Here is a 22848-nt window from a genome sequence, read left to right on the forward strand (position 1 = left end):
TGTAAGCTGGGCAGTGATTAGAAATGGACAGGGTACTTCACAAATACAGGACAGGCATCTGTGAGACTGGGGAGGCTTTGCCATCTGTCCACAGATAACTTTTGCTACTTTCCCACTTGTTAACCTCATGCCTGTTGCTACAAACCCTGAGATGTACTCAGTCAAGGGCTGGCACTCATCAAGTACACAGCCTGCCTATGTGTGTGCACATAACAAATATGTAGAAATCTTCATGTACATTAAAATAATTAACTAAGCCTTACTGTGACTTAGTGAGATATTATCAACATCATTTGACAGATCATTGAAGGAGACATGGAAAGTTCAAGTGATTTCACCAAAATTGACTTGCTCTTGCACCAGACTTGGTGCAACCAGCTATGAGAGGGGGGATCCTTGCAGGCAGTGCTGAGGGGAGCTGGCAGAAGGACTGGCTGCTCTGCAGTGGTGCTCTGAGGGATGGGACGTAGCACAGAGCTGGTGCTCCCAAAGGGACAGCCCTACTGATGCTCTGTAACCTGCTTGGGCCCATGGTTGTCATCAGAAGCTGGGGGGTGGCACCAGGTGGCATAGGAGGGGTCCTCAGGTGGTAGTTGCTGGTGGAGGAGGTGGGGAATGCACAACCTCCATGGGGAGAGAGAATGGGTTTCACAGCAGCCAGTAACCCAAGCAGGGCATGAGTCACTATTTTCCAAAAGTTCTGAGAGTTTAAAGTGCTCTGTGGATGAGGAAATGCTTTCCCTTTCCTTTGCTGTGTGGCTGACTGATGCTCCTCACCTCGTGTCTGCCCTTTGGAGCAACGTGGCTGCCCCAGCCCTGATGGGAGGGCTCCCCTGAGCTCTCCCTGAGCTGCCACATGGAAAAACCAGCAGTATGAGCAAATGCAGCCACAAAATGGGCTCCAAACTCCTCAGGCTGAATTTCTATGAACTGGACTAAGGAAAACTAAAGAATCTTCCTTTGGGACTATGGCACAGGCGGGAGAGCTGGCAGGTGGAAACACAACCATGGGATGGGAACCTTTTTAATCAGCGTGTCTGTCTGCATCTTTCTCCTCTGTATCCTCTGCAACCACTCTAATTGATTTCTTGGCAGTGGAAATCCTTTTGAACTCAAGTTCTTAACAAGCCAAAGGAGAGAACAGAATCAGTTTAGTGCTCTTAATTGACCAAGCTCTCATCAGGGTTGCTTTATCCAGCAACGATTCAGATCTGGCCAGAAAAGCAGCACTATTACCAAGGTGTGGGGTGGGGGGAGCCTGACCCCAGACAGAGCTGAGGCAGCTGATGAAAAGGCAACAATACTAAAACAGACAGTGGAATTGGTGTCTCTAGCTCGCTGTGTTTGACAAGTGAATAGTTTCCCCTCACAGACTTGCTTTCCTGGGACGGAGCTGTGTGATGCTGCTAGATGCTGGCTGCTCCAAGTGTGGTGTGCTCAGGCCAATCTTCAGGCAAGATTTTGGCTGCTGATGGACAGAGGAACAGGTGATTGCACCTGTGTGAGGGGTTGGGAGCTTGGATTGAACAGATGCTGAGCAGGGAGAGATGAGGTAAGTGGGTCACTTTTCCATGCATTTAAACCCTTTTCTCTTCCCTTGTTCTGTTGGGGTTATTTTTGTTGCTTTTATGTTTGTTTGTTCAAGAGGAAGAGGGCTCTCCTTTGCTCTGTGGACAAATGACTTCAGCTTCAGGACAAGTGATACAAACCCAGGGCTTTTAGGTGTCCTTTGCCAAGGCCTTGCAGAACTGTGTGACGTGGGGACAGGCACATTCCAACAAACACATTCCAACAAAACACTGATTTCACCAGTATAGTGACATTGCTTCTGTCTTTTTATCCCCAGCCCCAATGCATGTTATGAACTGGGACACATGGAAATCCTTGCCCCTGGACCCAAAGAGCATATTTGAGTTAGAAGGAATGTGATGGCATTGCTGAAAGGATAAAGGGAAAACTTTCCCTGACTTGCCACATGTTTTTTCTCAGCTGTGGGGAACAGAAGGCAGCTCTTTCAGTTTGGGTTAGTCACTAAGAAGAAAGCCATGCTCTGGTTGGCAGTGGCATGAAGGAGGGGCCTGGTTAATGAGAGAGGAGGATTCTTGATGACAACTCAGAAGGCACACACAAATTGTGTCATCTTTGGTGTGCTGGTTCTTAAAGCCACAGCAGGAGAGGGGCAGGTTATGAGGAGGGTGAACCAAGTTCCAGTCAGATGTTGTTGCATCAGCTGCTCTTGAATGTGCACTGCAGAGTTTGGGAAGCAAGAACTGGGAGAGGGAACTGAAATTCCCAGTGTGCATGCTGGCCTCAGAGCAAAAGTGTCTGTACACAGTGCTTTGAGATTTTTCCATTGATGTTTAGCACAGGTCTGGACCTTGTTATCACTCTCTTTGAGGTATTCTATATAAAGTACCTTGATCTATTTAAGGGATAGGTATTAGCATGGGCGTTTTTTTATGTCCTCTAATCTTCTAATTCTGAAGTGGAAGATTTGAAGTGTAACGTGAGAAGTGGTGCTGCAGGAGTTACTCTCATCCTGTATGAATTTAGAGAAGTGAGTATATCTGGATAGCTGAGCCCCATGACTTTCTCCAAGGGGAACTTTTAGGCTATCTGAGGTTTTCCCACTGCTCCCTTATTGTAACCCCATGTTCACCACATGGATAATGCAGTGAAAGTTAATGAAGTGAAACTTTTCTTATAATTTTGATTGTTGTACTTACCTGTAAGGCTTGGCCTTTTTTTTTTTTTTTTGGTGGCGCTGGGGTGGGATGTTTAAGGCTCCAAAACTCTGTTGTAAAGGAGCGTGACAGGAGACAGGCTGTGTCCTAGGAAAGCAGAGCTGGCTGTGAGGCATGAGGGATCACAAAAAATGGTCCTTGGGCTTTGCTCCTGGGAGTTAGATGAGTTTTGCAGTTTGCCATGGAGATATGGTTGTTTTCCCTCTACCTCAGCTGGTCCTACCACTGCTACTGTTCCAGGAGCTGTCCTTATGTTTTCTTGCAGGGGCTGGCTGGTCTCCCTAATTGTCACAGAAGGGAAATGTCACAGCCCATGACTGCTGAAAGAAAAGGTCTCAGTTTGGGCAGTGGAGCTGCGTGGCCTGGGAAATGGAACTCTTCAGCTTTATCCCTGCCAGCTGGCATCTTTTGCACTGCTCCTTTTCTCTGCAGTGCCACAAATCCATAAAGCACACCAGCCTGTCCATTGTCCCACGGCCTCTAATGCTTGGCATGAGCCCTCAAGCTGTAACCATGGCCTGGAGTGGCTGGAGGCTGTGAAACCACCTGGGCACTGAAGGGCTTTGGTGGAGCTCTGAGTCCCAATGCCAAATTCTTGTCCACTGCTTGGTGGCCCTCTAGATTGATTGTAGGATTCAGGGAAGGGGTGGTGAAAGGACAAATGAGCCCAGTGTTTATTCCAGAGCTGCACAGAATAGGGCTGGAAGGGACCATGGGGGCTGTCTAACTTTCTTGTGCATCAGGTTTGGCCTCAAGCACCAGATATGTTTGATCAGAAACCTAGTCATGTTTGCATAGAAAGAAGCTTGATGAGAGCCTGAATTTCATTGTCTGAAAGTAGGCAGAGACCTAGATCTACTTTGCTGAAAAAGACAAACTATTTTAAAAGATGTTTTTGGAAATCTAGGCAGTCTTCTCAGTGCTGTGTAATGTCTCAGTGTAAATTCAAAAATCAATTGCTTTCTTTTACACTAAACAATGATTAAGCTGTTTAAACCACTTGGCAAACAAACAGCTGCAGCATCCACAGAATGAGAACTTCTGGAAAGGACCACAGTGATTGCTTGGATACTTGTTTTTGATTAAATTAGAACACACATATATTTTCCCCTCCTCCTTTCTTCCAGTGCTGAGATGGGTTATGCAGGAAGCTCTGAACTTGTATTTTACATTCTTGTGCATACCTCTGAACCCATCAAATATAAATATTTGAAAGTTTTACTTCAACTGCTCCCAGTAGTTTCTAGATTCCCAGATGAAATGCTAAACTGTATAAGAGTCTGAAGATGAAACAAACTCATCAGTAGCAAAGCAGAGCTGAAGATTACATATTTTTGGTAATTGATAAAAGCACCACCTTTTCAGACCCTTCATAAAAGAATGAATCTGTGTATTAAAGCCCCAGATTATCTGGCCAGACTCTGTAGCCATAGAAATCAAAGGCAAACTGTCAATTCTCCTTCTGTTTTCCTTTCCTCTCCAGCTGGCAAACTTCAAAAAGTTTTTTTTTCCCCTTATGGGAACTTAGAAGGAAATTCTGGAAAACAAATAAAGGTTGATAGTCTTGATTGGCAACAGAAAAAGCAGGGGCAGAAATCAAGGTATTTAGCTCATGTAAGGCTGAGCAATCTGCAGGCAGCAAGGTGATGGTTTGTCAAGACATTGGGAAAATAGCTCTTAATTCCTCACTGTTTGGCTTGTGCCTCTTTTCCTTGTGCAAGAACCCTGCATAAATCATCTCCATCCTCTTTGTAGTGGATCATTTTTGTGAATGCCATAGTTATATTAATTTTTAACGTGCAATATGTTCTCACCCACAGGCTGAATCCACGCTAAGAGGCAGGGTCTGCTTTAGTCAGGGTATTTTGCAAGCCCTGTTGCTGCACATGATCTCCCTATAGAAGGGAATTTCTTCCTATAGAAGGGAATTTGGAGGACGTTTCCTGTTGTTTCTGTGATCTTGCTGGTCTGTGGCTGCATTGGGATGTCCTGCAGTGGGCCACAAAATTCTCTGCATCCAAAGGGGGTGGCATCCCTGTGGGCCTGGCTGCTTGGGTGCCTGCATTGCACACACAACGTGCCTCCCTCACAGCTCCTGCTTGTGAGAATTTTCAGGATACCTTTGTGCCTTCTCTACTCTGGGGCTGGCTAGAGAGCTGCCTGCCCTTCTGTGCAGTTCAGAGCAGCCTTTCCAGCTGCATACAGCTGTGGTGGAGGACAGCTCAGCACAGCAGTGCCTGATGCCTGCAAAAGGCAAATATTGTCTGCTTGTGTGTATGGCCCCCAAAAGCTTATTCTTTTTGTCAGCTCTTTTTTCCCTTCTGGATTATAACTTTCTGCTGCTACTTAACTTTGTGAAATAATGAATGACAAAAAATATGTTCTTAGAAATTCATGCCTGAGGCTGGGGCTTTTTCTAAGTAGTTTTGGGTCTTCAGAGGGAAGCTACTACTAAGCAAAAATTACCATAATTAACTATAGTAAAATGCCTGCCATTTGATGTCTAAGACTTAAAAGCTTCTGTTGGGATCCAGACGGTTTCTAAAAACAAGGCCTCAGTGGCCTAATTAAAAAAGAAAGGGGAGAGAAAGAGAAAGGGGAATAGGAAAGACTGGTGATAAATCTAAATAAATCACAATGGGCTGACAAGAGGAAAGGTAAGTTCAGCCTGACTTCTTGGTCCAAAAATATAGCCTGGGAAGTCTTGCCCCATCATGCTTTTCCTCTGAAGCAAATGGTCCCCTGTTGCTCTGGATCCACTTCAGTGGAAAGAAATCTTGGATCGGTGTTTCTCAGAGCATTAAAATAGAGACATCCCCTTTAAGACTTCCAGTCTTGGGAAAACACATCAGATTTTGAGTAAGTTCACCCAGAGGCAGCAGCAGCCCTTGTGATGAATGTGGGCAGCACAAATATTTGTACAGCAATTAACTGCTCAGTGCAGTGATAATAATGCAAATATGTTTTTAGTGATAGTGCTTATAGCAGTTTAAATTGGGGCTATAAATACACTGATTTCCTGGGGAATGGGTATTCACACCAGCAGAAATATCTTTCTGAGCTTCTGAGTTGTTATGCTGCTACTGCCTCTGTGGGGTCAAACAGGTTTCAAAGAATCACAGAATATGACAGAAGGTGCAGTGCTGGTCACACAGGGACACTGCAGAGGTCAGGCAGATTGAACAGGGAAGGCTCTTCCCTTGCTCTTCTGTGTGCTCAGACTGCTCCTGTGCCCAGTGAAATGGGAGGAGTGAGCCTGCTTCTTATATCTTGTGCTGGAAGAGGCCTGAAAAAGGAGCTCATGTGGTCACGTTCATGGACAGTGACCTCCAGAACTGACAGTGGTGGGCTCCTGTTGCTTTCTAGATGCTTCCCAAGGGCTCTGAGTGATGCAGTCGGTTTGTGTTGGGGGGTGTTTTCCTGTAAATGCAGAAGCTTGTGGGTCAAATCCTGGCTCACAGCACCACAGGGCAAATACCAGCCTCACCCTGGTGCTGTCTGTGCCTGGTGGGAAGGATCCCTTGAGGCCACGAATTGCAATGTCACTTGTAACACATACAGCATGTCACACTTGTCATAGAGCAGCATTTTACACTGTCCCTGAGGCTGTGACCAGCTGTCCAGCACGGTGCCACTGGACAAGTTTTGCTGCTGGGTATTTGGCAGTGCTGTACAGCTGCAGCACGGATGCACATCTGGCTGTTTTGAGGGCCAAGGGAATCACAGTGGGAATTGCCACCAGAACCAAGGGTGCTCCATGGCTGAGGACCTTGTGGTGCCTGCTCATACTGCAGGTATGAGAGAGAGCACAGGCACAGGCTCTGGCTTCAGGCTGTGTTCAGGCTGTGTCCAGCCTGGGCTGAGTGTGGGGACCTCTCATGGATGAATGGAGTGAGATCTTAAGTGGGATAGCACTACCCAAAGGGGCAGTCAGGACACAGCTGCCCTTCTCAGCTTCTGCACCTTGCACCTGCAGGTTTTGTGGGACTCTGTCGTGTCACACTTGTGAGGGGGAAGCTGACACAGGTGAGATGTGTCTTCCAGGGTGAGCTCTACCTTGAACTCCTCTCACAGCCTCCATCAGTGCTGCTGGAAGCAGAGATTTGGAACCTCACAACATTTAGAACCTCACAACTTCTGGCTGAAACAAAATAAGGAGCAAAGAGAACTGCTTGAAGGAGTTTGAACTTCTGAAAGAATAATTAAACTTTGCCCTTGAGGAGAAGGGGCACTGAGTTGCAGTGATGAAGGTTAGTTATTTCCCTATGCCTTTTAATGAAAGGGATTGAGCTCAAACTTCTCAAAGCCCTGATGCAATGATGTTTTTCCTAACTGTCCCTTTTGGCATTTTGGGTGGTGGGAGAAGCAATTTATTTTCCTTCTGATGTTGACTCATCCTCAGTTGTATCTCTCTGATGTTCAAGCGAGCTTTTGAGTTTGGCTCCATGGATCCTGCTGTTCTCCCTAAGTCCACAAATAAGGCTGTAACCATGGCAATTCTGTGCTGCTCAGACAAACCATCAGTGCTGGGAACTCTTGGCCTAACATCCCTAAAGGGAAAAGCAAAGCTTTCCTTGCTCTGAGAGCTCAGAGCAGAGAGGAAGGGAGGAGCCAAGAAGGGCTGCTGGCCTGTGTTGGGCTGTGTCTGTGGGGTCTAGGCCAGAGCTGAGGGAGCCCTGGTGGGTCAGAGCAGAGATCTGTGGCAGCACCGTGACAGCACCGTGCTGTCACAGCACAGGAACAGGATGAGCAAAGAGTGATCTACCCTCTTCACTGCTGTGCTGTGCTTCTGGTGATCTCAGAGGCTTCCAGAACCAGACACTGTGTCTCCTGCATTCATCTATGTGCTAAAACTCCTGGGTCATGTTATGGCTTCTTTAAGGCTGCATAAGTGCAGTGTGATTGCCCTTACTAAAACAGAATCACCTTGCCAGTCCTTTCCCATGCTGTTACCATTACAGATGTCATAGCTGCATCCTGCCAAACTTCCTCAAGGCAAACTCCAAGCACAAATGAGAAAAAGCTACTCTTTTGGCCAGTAGAGCCAAGATATCCAACAACTAGAATAAACTAGACCAGTGAAAATACGATTTATTATATCCTGTAGACTTTAGGAGAGAAATCACCTATTTGTTTAATATAAAGAAGTGTAAAATGAGATGTGCCATGTTTAATGGAGGGTGTAGCTCAGTAGTGCACCTGAGCTGATCCAATGTCTTCATGATCCTGAATTTTTTCACTTTCCATTTATATATGTTTGGTGGTAGAGCTATTGTCAAAATCAAAATCGGCTTTGATTTTGGTTTTGCTAGTCAGCTCCTGCTGAGACAATTTAACTCACTAAGTTGGCACAAAAAACAAATTTGGCCAAAAGTTTTCCCCCAGGATAGAATAAAGGAAGCACATTCTGTCAGATGAGTGAGCTGAACTGGCTCTGTGGAGGCTCTGACACAAGGACACGAGAGGACAAGGACAAGTGGCCAATAATCAGGTTGGGGGAAGAAAGGAGGAGGGGTAGGAAGACTAGGACTAACTTTTTGATGTGGAAAAAAACTTTTTGAAGTAGTCTTGTATGCAGCTGAAATGTGCCATTAGCTGGCATACCTGGCATGTGGGAGGATAATCCTGTCCACAGATTTTCAGCCACAGTGGCTGGGTCACACAGACTGTGTTAGACCCAGTGCCAAAGCCCAGCATGAGCACAGTGTAGTTTCTCCTGAGAAAGGAATGGGCTTGGAGTTAGGAATGGTTTTGTCCTTCTCCCAGAAAGCCTCTACAAGATTGTTTACATGATTCTGCCTTGAACCTAATTATTCAGCAGAAGCTTCACATGGAGCTGCAGTGTATCCTAGCAGAAGCAGAGGCACTGCAGGGTAGACCTATTTTACCTCCCTAAACAGCATTAGACGTGGCAAGGAAAGCAGCTGTCTAAGCTACAGTTGTTACAAGCTGTTTTCCCACCTCCTACCTACCCTTTGAGATGATAATGTCTGCAAAACGCAGCGGTATATGTACAGTATTTATGTGCTATAAATTATAGCACTTACTGTGAAGTGCACTGTGGAGATGGAGCTCCCTTTTCTTGTTCTCTGTCTATCTGGGGCATGTATTGCCTTTCTTGCTGGAAAGTCAGGGCAGCAGCTTACACCTGCAGCAGCAATTTCTCCCAGGAAGTCAGACACAGATCTAGATCCAGTTGCAAGTGACTTGGTAGCTGGAGAAAATACTTTGGGGTAGTTGTGGCAGCTACTGGAGGTTTTTGGATCTCTCCCTAGAGATCCAGGGAGGTGTAGAAGCAGAAGGGATTCATCGTACTTGTTGGTAATCCTGGGGTGATTTGGGCATTTTCCCCTTATGACCTTGTTGTTGGGGGGAATTGGTTATGGGGAAGGCCATGGTTCTTGCTTTCTCCTACCACCTGCTGGGGACTGAATAAATTTCTGTGGCTTTAAGTATTGCAGCAGTCTCAGGCTGCCCAGCATGTAAGGGGCAGTGTCATGAGCCCTGACAGATGTCTGTGTGTGATCCTGCAGGTGAGACCTTCTGTGGGCCCATCCATCAGACCCAAAGAGAGCACCCAGAGGTGGAAACGTGGTTACCACAGGCTCCATGCACAGGCAATGCTGGAGAAGGGCCATACCTTCAGCACCTCCAGATAGGCACCTGGACCTGAATAGCCCTCATGTGTCTGCTCAGCAGAGCAGTGTCAGGTGTCCCTGCATATGCAGTGCTTACCCTGTGCCTTAGTGCTACATCCTGCCCATGTGCCTTGCCTTGGAAGAAGATCTGCCTTGTGCTTCATGCCAGAAATGCCCAATTGCATCAGTAACACAACATAAACTGCAGGTTATTGATGTCAACTGACTGAAATTTCACCAAATTTGAAGCTTCAGCAGCCAGGTGCTGGGCTGCCTTATCCCCAGCACTCTGCCAAAGCACCTGCTTCTGAGCACCATTCCTTCCCTTCCTGAGCATCTCGTGCCAGAGGCCATGCTGTCTGCAGCTCCCTAAGGCACACACTGCCTGTGGATATGTCCTGACATCTCCTCTTCGTCCTCTTCCAGATATATGCAAGTCCTTTCTCTCATTTCTTCTCACACTTTTTCCTTTCAGCAGCTGAAACAGCAGAGTGAGAGGTTTTTGAACTCTGGCTGAACTGATGGGATATTTTCATAATACTCCACATTTCCGCAATTAGTTGTGAGAGTTTTTAAAATCTAACTCTATTTATTTTTAACAGGCACTGCTCCTAGATTTACTGAGCTGAATGCAATTGCTTAGCTTCATTATTCTGTTGCAATAGGTCTGCTGGCAATTTTATTAAGAATAAGGGATGAAAGGCAGCAAGTTTCTAGGTGGTTATAGTGTGTGTTTGTAGTGTAGATAAGACACAAGGTCGAAGGCTCACAACTTTAATCACTAGAGGAAAACATCCTGGAGAGACAGGATCTTATTGGTATAATGACATGGAAGTGAGTAATGAAAAAGGAACTACTATCAAAACTACCCATTCCTCTTTGCCTGGAGAAGCTGATGCTCAGGAGAGATAATTTGTAGAATTGCTCTAATCTACATCTATAGCCATCTTCCCCTCACAGGTTATGGGCGAGGTGTGAACTTGAAATGGGAATTCCCCAAACCAGCTCCTTTCTATATCTGTTAGCTGGAGAGAGCTCCAGCTTTGTTGATGAAACTCATGCTGCAGGGCTTCCTCTCCATGCAGAAACCCTGGAGCTTTCTGTGTGTGCAGGGGACAGTTCAGATCTTGTGGAATCTGGTACACTGCTGGTGGTGGCCCTGCCAGTGTGTCCGTGGCTTCACCCTGTGCTGCTGCTCTTCTCCCCTCCCAAGATCCCATTGGCGTTCTGCATGATTGTAAAGAAACATCATCATCCTTGGGCCTGGCTATAGCTGCAGCCATCCATTGTGCATGGGGACTCTGTTTTCCCTAAACCAGCAGGTCATGGAATGCTCTCATTCTTTCTTATCCTTATATGCTGATGTGAAAGCAAAGCTTCAGATTTTTGCTTGTGTGTCTACTTTGTCACTGTAGATGATGATCATGATCACTACTATGATGTTTGGCAAGTCAGGTCACTGGTTCCAGTTTCCCATCCTTACACACCCCCTGCATATCTGACTAATGGTACATCATAACATAATCCAGGAATTCCAGGGTGAATAAACATATTCTGGAGGGTTAGAGAGGTAGCCTTTAGAAATGCTAGTGATAATATTGTCTCCCTGTGGAGGCTGTTAGGAATTGTAACATGACATCTGAGGGAAAACTACCATTATAGCAACACACAGAAGCCAGATGGGCAAGTGATCCACACAGCTTATGTCAAGAAAACAGGAAGCATCTGTCTCTGTGGGTAATGGAAGAAATAATTAATGGATCCATGTACAGGCTGGGAGACTGATAGCTGTAATTTAGCAGTGGCTGTTCAGCACTTCTATCAGCAATGACAAAGTGGCTTGCAGTGTTACCTGTTTCTTAATCAATCTCTTGATCACAGTGTGGAATGGGGCAGGGGTTACCCTCTGGAGAGAGAGATCTTATAAAACCAAGCAGCAGTGAAATACAACCATATGGGATGCCATATGTGTGGACAACATCTGCAGAGGACTTAATCTTTTCTTTCTCATATTTTTCCACTTCTCATCTTATTGAATTGTAAAGGGTTATTATATTAATATGTAGATCAGCTTCACAGCCATAGCTGAAAATCTTGCTGCTGTGAATCAAACTCCTATGGCAGGGAAACCTGAGCAGCAGAGTCCCATGGTGATGTCAGAGAAGCAGAGGATTGCTGATTTAATGTTCCAGTGTGCAAAGTCTGGCCCTGTTGCAGGGGGTGGAGGCTGGTGGGGAGCTGTGCATTACGTGGTTCAGTGTTGTGGGGCCACCAAGGTCGGTGTAAATTTCTGGCATTACAGGCACTGCAAAGTCAGAGTCCTCACCCTCATTCCATAGTTCTCCATCAGCTGACTGAAATAGTCTGAGCCTTCTGTAAGTGGAGCAATGTGACAAGGGTTAAAGTGCTCAAATGCTTGTCTTTTGAGCACTTTAACCCTTGTCACTTGTCTGTTACCCCAGCCCTACATCCCAGAAATTTAATATGAGATATCACCTCTGACTGCTGGTGTTGCCGGGTCTATCCAACACCCTGCAGTGCACCAAGCCCCCTGCAGCACGCTGCTTGCTCAGAAAACAGAGCTCTCAGGAGTTTTCCCCACCTGGGCTGTGGGAGGAAGCAGGATATGGCAGAGCTGGGCATCAAAAATAAGGAGCTGCAGAGCTGTTCTTGATCGTGGTTCCCTGTGGCAGAGACCTCAGGGAGTTTCAGTGATTCAATGAAGAGGAAGAGCAGGAAGATGAGAGGGCATCTCCAGGAGGGAAGCACACAATGTCATGGGCACCAGTCCCTGCTCCTCAGCTGAGGCTATTTTGTGCATTCATTGGTAAAAGTGCAGGGTAGTCCTGGAGGCTGACTGGTTCAGACACAACTTAAAAGCCTTGCTGGGGAGTAGCTGTAGTAGAAGCAAGTAAAATCCAACACCTGTGCTGCAATCCATAGAGCTGGCTTTGCATCTGGAGAAAATATTTAAACAATGTTCTCAGGTGAATGAGGGGCAGCTGGGCCTGTCCATCTATGAGCTCTGCTTCCTGATGTGGCAAGTGAGTTATACCTGACAGGTGTCGTCAGGTGTCATCCTTTTGTGTGTGTGTAAATCAGAAAGTGGAAGGCCTTGCCTTTCACCTGACATGGCCCCAGTTTTGAAATCTAGTGCTGGAGAGAGACTTATTTTCAGGACAGAAAATTGTGGTTTACTGTTTTATAAGTCTGATTCTGTTTATAGCCCTTTTCTTGTTCTGTTCAACCTAGTGAAACAGATTTCCATCCGGAGTAAATAATGTAACTGTTTCCTCCAGTGGAACTGTGATGATTCACACCAGCTTGAGTTTGGTTCCACTAACCTTAACTCCACAATGCAATCAACTCTAACATAATTGCACTCTCATACCCATGTTTCACATCTGTGAGACTACTGCAGCAATTTTATATAACCTGGGATAAGTTCAAACCTGATAAAACTTCTCTAAGATTCACCCAGCTTCTGCTGGGGATGGAGAAGATTGGGATTTGATAAATCTTCATTTCCATATGATTCAAACTTCCTGAATGTGTAGGGTTTTTGGTGGCACGGTGGGTACCTGATGGCTCTTTGCTCAGGAGCCCTGGTGGCACTGGTGGCTTAGTGGGGTGCCCAGGTGCTGGCACCACTACTCCAGTGAGCAGCTCACTGGGAGGGCTGTGGTGCTGCTCTCTGTCTGAGCTGCACTGGAGACAGCTGAGTGGAAGACAGGTTGGAAACAGCCCAGCACCTGCATCCTTTCCTTTGGTGTGATGCTTTGGTGCCGTGGTTAAAATGCAAGGATTTCTGGACAGGGGTTGTGCAGAAACATGGAAATTCACCCTGTGCTGAGCAGAATAAGACAGCTGGAGCTGACGGGGGGTGATGGGGAACCACAGTGGTTCCTGGGCGTGGGTTGGACTGCACTGATCAGTTCCTTTCATTGAAAGCCCTGAGTCATTAGACAAGAAGGGATATGAAAGAAGGAGGAAGTGAATTTACATTACGGCAGTGGATATTTCCTTGCCTTATCATCTGGTTCCTTCATCCACCTCAAGGTCCAGTTGTTCATCACACAGCCCTTTAACTGAATGCTCTCTCTTGCCACATCCTTTTCTTGACGGCTTTGTTGTACAGTGAGGATGTACAATGAATCCTTCTGTGGCTGCTGCAGTGACTGTGGCCAAGAACCCATGCCATGGCCCTCTCACCTCCAGGAAGGATTAGAGGGAGCAGGAAAGAGGCAATGAGCCACAGTAAATTGAGACTGTGATGTACTACAGAGCTTTCTTCTCTAAATGCCCTCCCTTTGCTGAGGAAGGCAAAGTGGTTTGGTGATGGATTTCATGGAAAGGGACACCTGAGAGCAACAGCTATTTGGGAAGAGAGGTGTGCTTTATGGAGAGATTGTTTTTGTTTAAGCTTGCTTGGATGTCAAGATGACAGCTGTGTAGAGATTGTGTGGACAAATGAAGTGAGAGCTAATGCTTGGCTAGAGCAAGGCAAGCTTCCCAGGGGGTATGGGTTTGCAGAACTACATGAAATCAGATTTCAGAGATCAGCCATGCTGAAAAGGTATTGACTGAAGATAAAACACAAGTACTTACCTGCTTGTTTTCTGCAGTGCTTTATTGCTCACTTTTGTTTGGCTTTGCACTAAGTAAAGAGATCTTTGTATTCTCTCTCAGTCAGGTCTACCCTTTGCAGGCCTGCAGAGGTCATCACTCTTTCCTTACACAGGAAAGGCTGAATTACACAGAAGACAAGGCTTCATATTCTGAGTGTGCCAACAAACAACATTTTTCATGGTTTGGCCACACCTGCTGTGGACTGATGTGACTCCCATCATCTTTTGAAGGATTTTTCCCCCATTTTCCGTTATGGGGTGAGAGAAGAAATGAGGCCAAAGAAATGATGTGACCAAGTATTACCTGCTGTACTGTCCCTGGCAGTGTAGGGGAATCATCTGGTTCCTCATCCACATTCCTGACCATGGACAGATGCTGCAAAGGGAGCTTTTTCTGTGGGGGGCAGACTCTTCTGTGCCATGGAGGTTCTGGAGGTTCTAAAGTTGATTTAAATGAAAATCCAAAGGTCAGGAATTTTCAAGAGGACCCCAGGGTGATCTTCTGAGGAACCTTTCCTTAATGTCTCCACAGGTATGTGGAGACTGTGGCTGCTAGCCATGGACTACTAAAGCTGACAGAGGCTTAGAATGTGAGATGTGCTGGCATCATTCCCAGCTGTGAGAAGGCAAAGTGGTGGCTTGGAGTGGTATCAGCAAAATCCTGCCATTGGTGGCAAAGCTGGAGGATGGCTCAAGGTCTTTTCACCTTCTTCCCTGTGCTACTTGGCTCTGCTTTCCCTGGGACCAAAAGAGTGGTTATGAGGACTGCACCACAGGGCAGAATCTTGCTTTGTGTGTGGAGGGAGGGGGAAGTCTCTATGGCAGCCTGGACCATGAGACTTCTCACATCGGGGTTGCTACACAGTGAGAGCTACAGAGTGTAATGGCTATCCTATTAGACTGCTAATCCTTGACATGCTCTCCTGGGAAGTGCAAGATCCAGCCCATGTTTCTGGATACCCTCTGAATCCCCTCAGAGCTGAGAAGAAGAGGGTCATGACTCCATTTCCCTTGAAGTCAAAGGAAAATTCCTGCTGACCCCAGTAATTACAGATCAAGTACTTCTTCATTCTGTCCCTGCAATCAGGCCTTCCATCTGTTTCTCTGTAAAAAGCATCAACCACCTCAGAAAATCCTATTCCCACTCTTGGCAGCTGGGGTCATGCAGGACTCATTGAAGAAAGTAAATATAGGATGTGGGCATGCCTGGCAGTGACGGCTTTCTTGTGGTGCCAGCAGGCTCTCTGCCAGGTAATGCTGAACTCCTGGTGAGAGATTCTCAGAGCACCTTTGGGATGTGTACAGAAGAGTTCTGTGGTGAGATGAAATATTTAAAACCACTTTGGGTTGAAGCGAGGTGGGAGAGCAGCAGCCTCTTTAATCTGTGCGCAGCTTTAAGACTGCATGTGAATCATTGATGAGGAGGGAAGAGTGTTTCTAAAGCTCTGGCAGGTCATTAAACCTGGTGATGGACTCATTAAACACGGAGCTGCGTGGAAAGCCCTGGACAAAAGTAGTGGAGTATTTCACATCTATTGCCCTGTGGAGTGCCAGCACTTTTTACCTGTGACTTTCAGGGTATTGTTGCAGGGTATTTTATTAATAAAGGCAAAAGTCTTAGGCCAGTGGATCATGTTACATAACAGAAAATGTGCAAAAAGCTTTTTGATCTGTCAGGCAAAAACATAAGAAGACTCAGTAGTTGGAATTCAGGACTCATGGTGTTTCTAAACATCTGATTGCACTGCAGTTGGGTAAATCACCACTGCCAAATCTTTTATCTGGGACTTAATTGGGCTGGGGAAGGTGGGGGAGTGTTGCAGTGTTAGTATTCCCATGGCTTCAGTGGAAGAGAAGTAGAAAATGACACGTTTCCAAGTGGTGTCCTAAAATCCATGTGTGCTCACAGTTTCTGCTGGCCTCAGTGCCCACACCACAGTGCTGTTTGACCTCTACTGTACCTGCTGGTCTGTGCCTCAGGCTTCCACTGACCCACCTGCAAAGACTGCACATGCTGTTTGATGGGCTGGATAATTTTCTGGCCATGGCAATGATAAATGCAGTGTCACATGACCTCTTCAAATGGGTTGAATTTTGTTCTCTTTGGAGAGAATTTTGCTTTTCAGCAAAACTGTGGTGAAGTGTTGGCCATAGATTTGAGTAAACCTGGACTTGCTTACAGGCCCTGTACTTAATTTCTGATTGTTAAGTACACAGATCTAGATACTTGAATGTATTGCCCTCTTGGCTTTGGATGGGTTTGCAGGATTTGAACAACATCCCTGATTGCTGTACATTTGCATAGCAGTGTTCCAAAGCACTGTGCAAATGTTACACAGAGGAGATGATATCTGCCTTCCTCAGGGGATGGACACTGTCCCTCACCTGGCAAACAATCAGCAAGTGACCTTTTCTGCAGAAAGCTGCAGCTGTCTGCCCTTGCTTCTGTGGCCCTCAGGAGAGAGTGGGAACAGCTGCAGAGGAAAAGAACCTTCAAATTTGCAATGGGTAGGAGGAGCAAGAGGTTAGCAATGTGGAGGATGCTTCTGGAGTGAGAACTCCGAGTTCCTCTTCCCTGTCTCTCTTGGTCTGGAGGAGAATGAAAGAAGCTGGAGGCAACTTAGAGGAAGGACTTGTGGCAGAAGTGCGGGGATTTCACACTCAGATGAGGCCTTAAGGGTCGGGTAAGTCCATGCATTGCTTGAATCCATAAGTGGTGGCAGGGTGGTGAAAGAGCTCCATTCCCCTTGCGGGGTGGGATAGCTGCATGTTGGTGTTTATAGCTTCTTCTTCAAGTTAGGTTGGGACATCTTACTTCTAAATACAATTGCTTCTGGCAGTGTGGAGAGCTGATGCTACTTAATATTGCTCAGGAATTCAGAAGGGGAAGTGGAAAATAATTAAATATGAAGTTCTGCTGCTGCTGCACATAAAGTTATCAAAGCTGTTCTGGTTTTGTCCTCAACTAAACAGTAATTGAGTTGTTCCTTTTGCTTTTTCTTTTTTGTTCATTGCTTGAAACAAATAAGCTCTCCCTTAAATGAGCTATTTCCAGAAATCCTGTAAGCAGTGTGCCCATTGGAGGTGGGAAGAACTGTATGTGTGAGGGTTTGGGAATGCACAATTGGATATAAGGAGTGCAGTGGGAAAGAACAAATGAATTCTGTCACTGTAAGTGAAGATTAAGCAGTGAAGAGAGTGTAGCTTCAGCTGGCACTCATTGCATGAACAGCTTGGATATTTCAATAATCAGTTTAAAGTTGAGTTTATCAGGCTCTTCAAGGTGTGTGGTTGCAGCTCAAAGCCATTGAAAGTCAAGAGAGATTATGATGGTGTGGAGTAAAAATGCATTAATGAGACTCCTCCACTCGTGTGAGGAGGAGACAGAGCTGGGGTTGTCAGGAGCAGTTTTCTGTTGCTTATGATCCTCAGCTCCTGTTCTCAAGTAGGAGCAGGAAATGTTGTTTATCTGTTGAAAGCTCAGACACTGCCTGAAGCTGAACCACCTCTGGACTCTCCTAGCAGTCTGTGGTTCTCCAGTCCCATTAAAGCATCTATTTTCTTTCCCTTCCAGTTAAACAAAGTGGCCTGTAGTGGACAGGCAGAGACAAGAGCTCATCCTTGTGCAGGTGTGCTCTGGCTGGTGGATGTCACTCCCTCTTAAGTCAGTGGGGCTGCAGGGATTTGCTCATGTGGCTGTGCTACCCTGGCCTTCAGACAGAAATCTGCCCAATTTTCTTCCTTCAGTGGGGCTGGACTACTGTGTAGTGTGTTTTGCAGTACTTCTGCTTGAGAAAGTCCATAGGCAATTACCTTGAGAAGAACTGTCCCCTGGGAATCTCTGCTTGGGGATACCCAGAGGCTGTGCTGCCTGTGGCACTCCTCTGCCTGTAATTACAGGCAGCAACTCCGTTAGATACTGCACTAAGAAATTAATCTTTATTTTCTGTTTAATCAAAAACATCTTGTTAGAACAGTTTGTTCCATTTTGGAGCTCTGTGGTGTGTGACCCCTCTGATTTCCAGCTCTCAGACTGGAGGGGATTCTGTCCCTTTTGGTTTCTCCAGTGTGTAGGCAGTCTTCAGCTGAGATTTTTGGCATCTAGCAAAGGGCAGCCTTGACCTTGACTACAGTCAGCTGTCCCCCAAGCAATTACTGCAGCTGCTCTCCTTTGCAGCCCATGGGGAGGTTGAGACTTGACCTAGAGAGAGGAGTGGTGCTTTGAGATCCAAATCTCTGCCATGGCTGGATGTAATGGTGTCAGCAGGGAATGTGCTTGCCTGGGAGTGTTTTTTGTGTTCGTGCTTGCCTTTTTACTCTGTACCAGAGGTTGGTGTGATCCTTCTGCTAGGCAGGTAAATGTGTATTTGCATAACACCTCTTACTGAGAGAGGACTGAACAGCCAAACTTCCATCCCATTGTCTCATGAAAGAAGAAAATTGTCTGTGTTCTCTTTCCCCTCTGGTGCACTTGATATTAGTCCATAATCATCTGTGTCTCTTTGTCTTACTACTTTCAGCAGATAAATGTAGCCTTTTTTTTTTCAAATCCAGTGGGACAGTAGAACATAGAGAGACAGGTGGAAGGGAAGTTCAGGGAGGAAATATCCCAAAGGAAGCTACCACTTTTTTCTGAAACTAAAGGACTGGAAAAAAATGCATTTGAAAAGGATGAAATTACTCAATATAGTTCATGTGGCTAGAGGATGAGGAAGGATGTGTGTGCACTTGCTGATTGTGAGCTGGGGAATGGCCTACAAAAGGTTGCTGAGAGCAGCAACATAAAATTAAGAAAAAGGGAAACTGTAAGCTGGAAAGAATAAAAATTTTCCTGATGTGAGATATTTAACAAGCTGTGGGTGATTTCCTTAAGGGAATGAATAAACTCTCCATTGCTGGGGCTTTTTAAAATAAACTGAATGAAATAATAAGAAATATACTCAAGGAACTAATCTTCTGTCAATTTGATGGATTAATGACCTAATTGGTCCTTTGGTCTCCTTCCATCTCTCATGCCTACTGTTCTGTGAGCAGCAGCTTCTAGTCATTAGGAATAAACTAGGTGAAAGGAATATGTTACTGGAAATACTAATTCACTTTCCACAATTTGGTCATTTTCCAGACCTCTTGGTCTTGATAAAGCTTTGATGCTGTAGGAGACAGAATGGGTGGGGGGCTCAGAGGCTGCAAAACCAAAACTTGCTTTTTGCTTTCCCTGCAGGGCGTTGAGTTGTTTCTGTCTCTTGGATAGGATATTTTTCAGAGACCTGGCTATTCTTTCAAAGCTATGGCAATTCATTGTCTCTTCTACATCTGTAGGCTGGTCTGGGCCACCTTGCCCTCTCTGCAGGCTCCTTGGGGCTTCTCCAGAGCACAAATAGACAGATGGTTTTTACAACACATTCCATGGGTCTGGGCTATCTGGTGAGGCAAACCAGATGGCAAGTTTTGAAAACATCCTTTTCCCTTCCCCATGTGTTTTCCACCTTCCAAGTTTCCTGTGCTGCCTAACTTCCCAAATGTCCCACACAGAAATCACATACATGGTCAGGCAAAGAGGGAGGGCATGATGGCTGTATTTTGGTATTGTTGTTTCCTGGAAATGACTTCCTGTGCATTGGAGGAAACTTCAGGATTGCTTAGATACTCTAGAGACCAGAACCTGCTGGTTCATTGACAGAACATCAAGGTGGTTCTGAGTAGACACAGCAAGACACACAGCTGTGACTTCTACCTAACCCATTTCATCCCAGTAACAATGAAGATTTTTTTTCCCCTTCCCATTCTCCTTGACTGTTCACTCTTTCCTTTGTCTTTTTCTGCACCATTTAGGACATGTGGACCATGGCTATATCTACTGTGCTGCTACACTCAGGATTTCAAGTACTGGGAAAACTGTCTTGTTTCTAGCTTCCTTGTCATCTCTTTCCCTTTGTACATCTGCTGGTAAAACAACCTGGCAATAGATGAAACTTTAAATACATTAGGCATTCATTTACATTTGAAGAGGGAAATAAAATATGCATGACTCACCATAATTCAGATTCATAGACTGTTTCCAGATTACATTTCTGCAATCAAAATTTAACTTTTAAAAACAGTTTTAATGACTGTAGGTGGTGGTAATTTCCCCCCTTTTTTAAGGTTTAAATGGTGGAGTTCTCAGGGCATTCAATGAGCAATTCCTCATTTGACAGAGGTGATCTCTGGATTTCATGATTTCTTTTCAGAGTCTTCGGGTCTGGCAAACTGTGAGAGTCATCAGTCCCTCTAACCTTGGGTGGGGTTGCACAGACTGAGCCTTGGTTGGAATTGGTCCCAGTGTTTTTTATGTTCTTGAACTCAGCTCAGTCATAGCCTGTCTCTTATCTCATTTTCAATGGCTTCTTTTCTCAAACTGCTTACAGGTGTCTGTTCCCTTGGCATGCAGAGTGCATTTACTGATTTTAAATTGCCCAAAACAACCTTGGCACTTACCACTTGAAGCTGCAGCTCCTATAACCCCCTTATGTTTCATCTTTCATTATTTTGATGTTTACATTATTTAGTGCTGTTCCATATTACCCAATTGTAAATTACCAGAACGGAATGGCAGTGGAGTGGAACCACTGATCCTCTGTCAATAGTTCAGACTCATCTTAAAATCATTGGTGTAAAGAGCACAAACTTTATGCTGAAAGGAGGTTTCTTCAGACTGTATCCTTATCTTTCTCAGTGCAATGCAGGATTTCTGCATGTATGGGAAGGGTTGTGATTGCACATGTGAAGATTGCACTAGTGCAGATCTTGGGAGTCCTTTGAGAGAAGCAGTAGTGAAGCTTTTAGGTAGTGAAAACTTGGAGGGAGATGAAACTGGTGAAGGAGTGATTTGTTAATAAAAAATGCCAGAAGATTAGGAAAATAATTGTCTTCTGAAAACACTTGGGGAACGGCCACTGTGCTGTGTCTGTTTCCTTTGGCCACTTGCACTTAATGAATGCCCTTAGAATAGCAGTTCTGCTACTGAACTGAGCTGTGTGCCATGCTGGTGAGTTTTAGAATGAAAATGCTAATGCATGATTTCTGTGTCAAGCCAGCACAGCTACATTACCTGGCTGAGCTGCACAGTGCACCTGTGGAATAGAGACTGCATCTCTCCAAGATGCTGTGCTGCTCACCCTGACCCCTCTGCTTTACTGAGATGGTTCCAGCTCCTTCTCCTGGAAGGGGAATTATCTTGTGTGCTGCTTCTGTGATGCTAGAGAAGAGGGAGGAAAATCTCCCCGTGCTCAGCTGCTGACCAACAACCAGGCTGCAGCAGTATTATTAGTCATGGGTGTCCCTGAGCTGAATGTACCAGCTGAACTGGGACTCCAGGGTGGTGACAGAGACAGTCTCTCAAGGCAATTTTATAGCAATCATTTCCTCAATAACGTAAATGTGGCAATTTTGGAGTTCATATTTTCTTTTAGAAGCTTATACCATATTTGTGGCTTCCTTTCTTAATTCTGCTAAGGCCTAACTGAGCAGGGATATGGAAGAGGACATGTAAAGAGGCTAAATCAGAAGTGTCAGCCTAAGACATGTGGGACAGTCTGACTTGGAAGTCAAACTATTTTTCTTTTCCTGGCTTTTGTGTTCTGGTGTTCTCAGCAGCCACCAAAGGCTGATCTTTCATGCTGGAGCTGGACTCTATTCTGAACTTGTCTACTGCTTTGAGGTCTGTCTGTGGGTGCTGCCTCTTGGAAATGCTTCTGAGACACAGCCAGCTGTGGGCTGAGCCTTCAAGCTGTGTAGTTTTGTGGTGCAGGGGCAATAGTACCTAACATACAAGCAAATGGTGTGAGTACCACATGGATAATGGCTATTTATTAATAGTCCCTTTTCTCTGGATGACATTTGGCAAACTCAACAGCTGGACTGGCCTATAAAGGAATTTAAATGACTTCTTGGAATGGAGACATTCACTTGTTCTGAGGAGATTTTGGTAGAAGACACATTACCTGCAAAGGTATGCTGTTTTCCACAGATCCTGATTTCTTGGAGTTTTATTTCTGTTGTGGATTCATGTGAGGCTTAGGAAAGCCATGTGTAACCCAGCAGGTGGTTGACAACTTTATCATGCTGGCAAGGTGTGGCAGCAGGATGAAAGGCAAGAATTATTTTACCTATTGATTTAATGTAACCTCTATTCAGCAGAGAGCACAGCTGAATGCAGATACACAGCTCTTCCTGGCTGTGTGGTCCTTCTGTCCCCTAACATGGGTGATAGTGAATAGGAATGTAAATCCTGACTGCCAGGTGCCTCCTCTTTTGAACCTGTGCCATTGTGTCATGTTCTTAACAGTTCCTTTGTGTCTCAGTTAGAAATTCCAGTTGTGAGAATTTGATTCACCTGTAAATTAAGAGATTGCAGGAGAGAGGAAAATGTCCTTTTTTTTAGGTCCTGAGATGTTTTCTGCTGTGCTCACTCACCAGCCAGGGTTAAGTGGTATGCTTGCTCCCAGCTGAGCTGAAATGTGACAGCACTGCACAGAGCTTTTTAATCAAACAGATGATCTTGGGATCAGTGTTGGGATGTTAAGTTTTGAAGCTCCTCAGTTTTATTTCCTAATGCCCTTATGATGTCTGTCCTTGAAAAAGCTCTGTGGTGTGTTTGGAAGTGGCATGGTGCTTTTCATGATCTTAAGCATGCCTATTAAAAAAAAAAAAAGCCATATTGAAAATCCATTTTCTCCTTACAGGTCTTGAGCAATTTTGTAAGATATAATAAGATGAGCAATCTGGTTCCGGCAGTGAAAAGAACAGATGCCAAGCTATAATTTCCCTTACCAGAAAATGCTGTGGAGTCACTTTGTG

The 22848-nt window shown here is 45.4% G+C and overlaps 1 long non-coding RNA gene across 1 annotated transcript in view; it reads left to right on the forward strand.

The window, feature by feature from the left end:
- The first annotated feature begins 16554 nt into the window (after positions 1-16554).
- The window catches only part of LOC120502175, a 32822-nt gene continuing 26528 nt past the window's right edge, over positions 16555-22848 (forward strand). Inside the window, exon 1 of the long non-coding RNA XR_005627471.1 lies at positions 16555-16694. This is a non-coding gene — a long non-coding RNA (uncharacterized LOC120502175). The remainder of the gene's footprint in view (positions 16695-22848) is intronic.

The sequence above is a fragment of the Passer montanus genome, unplaced genomic scaffold (assembly GCF_014805655.1).
Source record: "Passer montanus isolate IOZ18808 unplaced genomic scaffold, ASM1480565v1 scaffold21, whole genome shotgun sequence".
Classification (NCBI taxonomy): domain Eukaryota; kingdom Metazoa; phylum Chordata; class Aves; order Passeriformes; family Passeridae; genus Passer; species Passer montanus.